Below are 6629 nucleotides of genomic sequence, written 5' to 3' on the forward strand. Positions count from 1 at the left end.
ACTTGTTACGTCCCCTCTGTCTTCTCTTCTCCAGACTAAACAAGCCCAGTGTTTTCAATCTTCCCTCACAGGTCAGGTTTTCTAGCCCTTTTATCATTTTTGTTGCTCTTCTCTGGACTCTCTCCAGTTGGTCCACATCTTTCCTGAAATGTGGCGCCCAGAACTGGCCACAATACTCCAGCTGAGGCCTAATCAGGGCACAGTAGAGCAGAAGAATTACTTCTCCTGTCATGCTTACAACACTCCTGCTAATACCGCCCAGTATGACGTTCGCTTTTTTTGCAACAGCGTTACACTGTTGACTCATATTTAGCTTGTGATCCACTATGACCCCCAGATCCCTTTCTGCAGTGCTCCTTCCTAGGCCGTCATTTCCCATTTTGTATGTGTGCAACTGATTGCTCCTTCCTAAGTGGCGTACTTTGCATTTGTCCTTATTGAATTTCATCCTATTTACTTCAGACCATTTCTCCAGTTTGTCCAGATCATTTTGAATCCAGAGCACTTGTAATCCTTCCCAGCTTGGTATTGTCCACAGGCTTTACAAGTGTACTCTCTATGCCATTATCTAAATCACTGATGAAGATATTAAACAGAACTGGACCCAGAACTGATCACTGAGGGACACCACTTATTATGCCCTTCCAGCATGACTGTGAACCATTGATAACTCCTCTCTGGGAACAGTTTTCCAGCTAGTTATGCACCCACCTTATAGTAGCTCCATCTAGATTGCATTTCCCTAGTTTGTTTATGAGAAGGTCGTGCGAGACAGTATCAAAAGCCTTTCTAAAGTAAAGGTATACCACATCTACCACTTCCCCCTTATCCACCAGGCTTGTTACCCTGTCACAGAAAGCTATCAGGTTGGTTTGACGTAATTTGTTCTTGACAAATCTATGCTGACTGTTACTTATCACCTCATTATCTTCTAGGTGTTCGCACATTGATTGCTTAATTATTTGCTCCATTATCTTTCTGGGTACAGAAGTTTCTGGGTCTGTAATTCCCTGGGTTGTCCTTCTTCCCCTTTTTATAGATGGGCACTATATTTGCCCTTTTCCAGTCCTCTGGAATCTCTCCCGTCTTCCAGGACTTTTAGAAGATAATCGCTAATGGCTCAGCTATCTCCTCTGTCAGCTCCTTGAGTATTCTAGGATGCATTTCATCAGGCCCTGGTGACTTGAAAATCTCTAGCTTGTCTAAATAATTTTTAACTTGACCTTTCCCTATTTTAGCCTCTGATCCTACCTCATTTTCACTGGCATTCACTGTGCTAGACGTCCAGTCACCACCAACCTTCTTGGTGAAAACTGAAACAAAAAAGTCATTTAGGACTTCTGCTATTTCCACATTTTCTGTTACTCTGTGTGTGGGGGGGGGAGGGAACAGTAACTGGCTCTCACAGACTCACAGGATCTGTGCCCTCTCGGCTCTGTAAGGCCCCTGGGAGTAACCCCCTTCAGTCTGACAGCCCTTCTCGAGGGTTGCACTCGCTCTGTGGGGTTAGGCCCTTTGACCCTTCCATCTCCCCGGACTGCACCACCTGGCTCTCTCAATGGCCCCCCTCAAGGTGTCCCCTCACTCTGGACCCCCATGGCCTCCACTCCCAGAGGGAATGATGCAACCCCGATCTCTAGACTGGAGTGACTCTCAGCCAGCATAAAACAGGAAGGTTTATTGAACGTCTGAACCCAGCACAGGAAACTTGCCTGGCCTCCCTCAGCAAAGCACATCTATGGCTGTCCCACATCCACATGGGCTCTGGTTGCCCTCTTCCCCCCACAGTCCAGAAGCCCCTCTTCCAGCTGGGCATCTGATTATCCCCGTCCCCCAAATCCCACTTCTGTCCTTTATCTTCTGCCCCAGGTAAACAGGCCGGCTGGGCCTCCTCTCCCCCTCAGCCTCTCCTCTCATCTGCCCTTTGTTTCCCCTCTGGCTAGAACCGGCTGGTCTGGTCACCGGAGTCCTCTCTCCGCAGCCAGGCCTCCCGGTCACCAGTCGCTGGGCTATCCATTCTCCAAGCCATTCACTGGCCCTCTGAAACAACAAACTCCGTCTCCCACCACCTCGTTAAACCAGTAACACCCAGGGAAACTGGGTCCCACCCCCTCTGCCTGCAAACCATTGGAAAAACAAGAAACCCCCCTGCTTCGTCACACCTCTCCCCCCTTCGAGTCTGAACCGAGCGGGGTCACTTGGCCAGTGACCTGGGAAAATTCAGGGCCCCTGCCCCGATGCATCCGATGAAGTGAGCTGTAGCTCACGAAAGCTTATTCTCAAATAAATTGATTAGTCTCTAAGGTGCCACAAGTCCTCCTTTTCTTTTTGCGAATACAGACTAACATGGCTGCTACTCTGAGACCTGTCAAAAAGATATGGCTGCAGCTTTTTAAGGGTCCACGCCATGGCCAGGCGTTCCTTCTCTGTGGCCGCGTAGTGCTGCTCCCGGGGCAGCAGCTTCTTGCTCAAGTACAGTGGGGTGTCTCTCCCCCTTAGTATCGGTTTGCATCAGCACCGCACCCAGCCCAGTGTCTGAGGCATCGGTGAACACCAGGAAGGGTTTATTAAAATCCAGGTTTACCAGCACCGGGCTTTGGATAAGTGCCCCCTTTAGCGCACAGAGAGACCTCTGGCACTGCTCCGTCCAGACCAGCTTGTCCAGCTTTCCCTTCCTACAAAGCTCCATGAGGGGAGCTGCCAGGGAGCTAAAGTGGGACACAAACCTCTGGTAGTACCCTGGGGTATGACACCTCAGCCATCCCAACTTTGCATTTTCCCCCAACAGCTGCAGGCTTAACTGAAAACAGTTTAAGAAACGTTCCTGTCTTTAACACTCAGATGCCCAACTCCCAATGGGATCCAAACCCCAAATAAATCCGTTTTACTTTGTATAAAGCGTATACAGGGTAAACTCATAGATTGTTCACCCTCTATAACACTGATAGAGAGAGATGCACAGCTGTTTGCTCCCCCAGGTATTAATCACTTACTCTGGGTTAATTAATAAGTAAAAAGTGATTTTATTAAATACAAAAAGTAGGATTTAATGGTTTCAAGTGATAACAGACAGAACAAAGTGAATTACCCAGCAAAATAAAACAGAACACGCAAGTCTATGCCTAATACAGTAAACCCTGTCTACACTAGGAGTTGAGGTCGAATTTAGCAGCGTTAAATCGATTTAACCCTGCACCCATCCACACGACGAAGCCCTTTTTTTCGACTTAAGTGCTCTTAAAATCAATTTCCTTACCCCACGCCCGACAAGGGAATTAGCGCTGAAATCGGCCTTGGGTCAAATCTGGGGTCGTGTGGATGCAATTCGATGGTATTGGCCTCCGGGAGCTATCCCAGAGTGCTCCATTGTGACCGCTCTGGACAGCGCTCTCAACTCAGATGCACTGGCCAGGTAGACAGGACAAGGCCCGTGAACTTTTGAATCTCATTTCCTATTTGGCCAGCGTGGCAAGCTGCAGGTGAGTGCAGAGCTCATCAGCAGAGGTGACCATGATGAAGTCCCAGAATCGCAAAAGAGCGCCAGCATGGACCTAACGGGAGGTACGGGATCTGATCGCTGTATGGGAAGAGGAATCCATGCTACCAGAACTCCGTTCCAGCTTTTGAAATGCCAAAACATTTGTCAAAATCTCCCAGGGCATGAAGGACAGAGGCCATAACAGGGACCCGAAGCAGTGCCGCTTGAAACTTAAGGAGCTGAGGCAAGCCTACCAGAAAACCAGAGAGGCAACTGGCTGCTCCGGGTCAGAGCCCCAAATATGCCGTTTCTATGATGAGCTGCATGCCATTTTAGGGGGTTCAGCCACCACTACTCCAACGCTGTGCTTTGACTCCATCAATGGTGTGGGAAGCAACACGGAAGCAGGTTTTGGGGACGAGGAAGATGAGGAGGAGGAGATGGTAGAGAGCTCACAGCAAGCAAGCGGAGAAACTGGTTTTCCCAACAGCCAGGAACTGTTTCTCACCCTGGACCTGGAGCCTGTACCCCCGAACCCACCCAAGGCTGCCTCCCAGACACGCCAGGAGGAGAAGGGACCTCTGGTGAGTGTACCTTTTAAAATAGTATACATGGTTTAAAAGCAAGCGTGTTTAGTGATAAATTTGCCCTGGCATTTGCCGCCAGGACAGTTACTGGAAACGTCTGTTAATGTGTCTGGGGATTGAGCGGAAATTCTCCAGGGACATCTCCATAAAGCTCTCCTGGATGTACTCCCAAAGTCTTTGCAAAAGGTTTCTGGGGAGGGCAGCCTTATTCCGTCCACCATGGTAGGACACTTTACCACGCCAGGCCAGTAGCATGTAGTCAGGAATCACTGCAGAACAAAGCATTGCAATGTATGTTTGCTGGCGTTCAAACAACATCCGTTCTTCATCTCTCTGTGTTATCCTCAGGAGAGTGATATCATTCATGGTCACCTGGTTGAAATAGGGTGCTTTTCTTCAGGGGACACTCAGAGGTGCCCGTTCCTGCTGGGCTGTTTGCCGGTGGCTGACCAGAAATGTTCCCTGCTGTTAGCCACACGGTGCGGGGAGGGGTTAGCCACGTGGTGGGGGGAGGCAAAATGCAACCTTGTAATGAAAGCATATGTGCTGTGTATGTAATGTTAACAGCAAGGTTTACTGTGAAAGAGTGTACCCATTGTTCTAGAAAATGTGTCTTTTTAAATACCACTGTCCCTTTTTTTCCTCCACCAGCTGCATGTGTTTCAAGGATCACAGGATCTTCTCCTTCCCAGAGGCTAGCGAAGATTAGAAGGCGAAAAAAACGCACTCGTGATGAAATGTTCTCTGAGCTCATGCTGTCCTCCCACACTGACAGAGCACAGACGAATGCGTGGAGGCAGACAATGTCAGAGTGCAGGAAAGCACAAAATGACCGGGAGAAGAGGGGGCGGGCTGAAGAGAGTAAGTGGCGGGCTGAAGAGAGGGCTGAAGCTGAAAGGTGGCGGCAGCGTCATGAGAGGAGGCAGGATTCAATGCTGAGGCTGCTGGAGGATCAAAACAGTATGCTCCAGTGTATGGTTGAGCTGCAGCAAAGGCAGCAGGAGCACAGACCACTGCTATGGCCCCTGTGTTACCAACCGCCCTCCTCCCCAAGTTCCATAGCTGCCTCACCCAGACGCCCAAGAACACGGTGGGGGGGCCTCCGGCCAACCAGCCACTCCACCCCAGAGGATTGCCCAAGCAACAGAAGGCTGGCATTCAATAAGTTTTTAAATTTTTTTAAGTTTTAAAGTGCAGTGTGGCCTTGTCCTTCCCTCCTTCACCACCCCTCCCGGGCTACCTTGGCAGTTATCCCCCTATTTGTGTGATGAATTAATAAAGAATGCATGAATATGAAGCAACAATGACTTTATTGCCTCTGCAAGCGGTGATCGAAGGGGCAAGGGGAGGGAAGTAGAGTGAACCGGGGGGGGGGGGGGGAGGTTCATCAAGGAGAAACAAACAGAACTTTCACACCGTAGCCTGGCCAGTCATGAAACTGGTTTTCAAAGCTTCTCTGATGCGCAGCGCACCCTCCTGTGCTCTTCTAACCACCCTGGTGTCTGGCTGTGCATAACCAGCGGCCAGGCGATTTGCCTCAACCTCCCACCCCGCCATAAACGTCTCCCCCTTACTCTCACAGATATTGTGGAGCACACAGCAAGCAATAATAACAGTGGGAATATTGGTTTCGCTGAGGTCTAAGCGAGTCAGTAAACTGCGCCAGTGCGCCTTTAAACGTCCAAATGCACATTCTACCACCATTCTGCACTTGCTCAGCCTGTAGTTGAACAGGTCCTGACTACTGTCCAGGCTGCCTGTGTACGGCTTCATGAGCCATGGCATTAAGGGGTAGGCTGGGTCCCCAAGGATAACTATAGGCATTTCAACATCCCCAACAGTTATTTTCTGGTCTGGGAATAAAGTCCCTTCCTGCAGCTTTTGAAACAGACCAGAGTTCCTGAAGATGTGAGTGTCATGTACCTTTCCCGGCCATCCCACGTTGATGTTGGTGAAACGTCCCTTGTGATCCACCAGGGCTTGCAGCACTATTGAAAAGTACCCCTTGCGGTTTATGTACTCGCCGGCTTCGTGCTCCGGTGCCAAGATAGGGATATGGGTTCCGTCTATGGCCCCACCACAGTTAGGGAATCCCATTGCAGCAAAGCCATCCACTGTGACCTGAACGTTTCCAAGACTCACTACCCTTGATATCAGCAGATCTTTGATTGCATTGGCTACTTGCATCACAGCAGCCCCCACAGTAGATTTGCCCACTCCAAATTGATTCCCGACTGACCCGTAGCCGTCTGGCATTGCAAGCTTCCAAAGGGCTATCGCCACTCGCTTCTCAACTGTGAGGGCTGCTCTCATCTTGGTATTCATGCGCTTCAGGGCAGGGGAAAGCAAGTCACAAAGTTCCATGAAAGTGCCCTTACGCATGCAAAAGTTTCACAGCCACTGGGAATCGTCCCAGACCTGCAACACTATGTGGTCCCACCAGTCTGTGCTTGTTTCCCGAGCCCAGAATCGGCATTCCACGGCATGAACCTGCCCCGTTAGCACCATGATGCCCACATTGCCAGGGCCCGTGCTTTGAGAGAAGTCTGTGTCCATGTCCTCAT

This window comes from Natator depressus, chromosome 2, assembly GCF_965152275.1.
Source record: "Natator depressus isolate rNatDep1 chromosome 2, rNatDep2.hap1, whole genome shotgun sequence".
Lineage (NCBI taxonomy): Eukaryota > Metazoa > Chordata > Testudines > Cheloniidae > Natator > Natator depressus.